The sequence below is a fragment of the Octopus bimaculoides genome, chromosome 27, assembly GCF_001194135.2.
Source record: "Octopus bimaculoides isolate UCB-OBI-ISO-001 chromosome 27, ASM119413v2, whole genome shotgun sequence".
NCBI lineage: Eukaryota > Metazoa > Mollusca > Cephalopoda > Octopoda > Octopodidae > Octopus > Octopus bimaculoides.
The window spans coordinates 309,573-309,838 of NC_069007.1; the positions used below are offsets into that span (position 1 = coordinate 309,573).

Sequence of the window (266 nt, forward strand, 5' to 3'; positions counted from 1 at the left end):
GAGAGAGAGAGAGAGAGAGAGAGAGAGAGAGAGAGAAAGAGAGAGAGAGAGAGAGAAAGAAAGAGAGAGAGAGAGAGAGAGAGAGGTGAATTGATCAATTTTTCGAGTCAAAATCGGGTTTGAAAATCTTGTTGAACGTTGGGAAGAAGTTGTAAACAACAAGAGTGAATACATTATTAATTAATTAGTTGTTATTTTTTTTTATTAAACCTTTTAAAAGATTTAAATAAAAAAAATAAACGGCGGGAACTTAGTTGCCAACCCAA

At 33.8% G+C, this 266-nt stretch overlaps 1 long non-coding RNA gene across 1 annotated transcript in view; it reads right to left on the reverse strand.

Annotated features, from left to right (window-relative positions):
* Positions 1-266, reverse strand: part of LOC128250965 (uncharacterized) — a 701,915-nt gene that overhangs the window by 865 nt on the left and 700,784 nt on the right. The window lies entirely within an intron of this gene.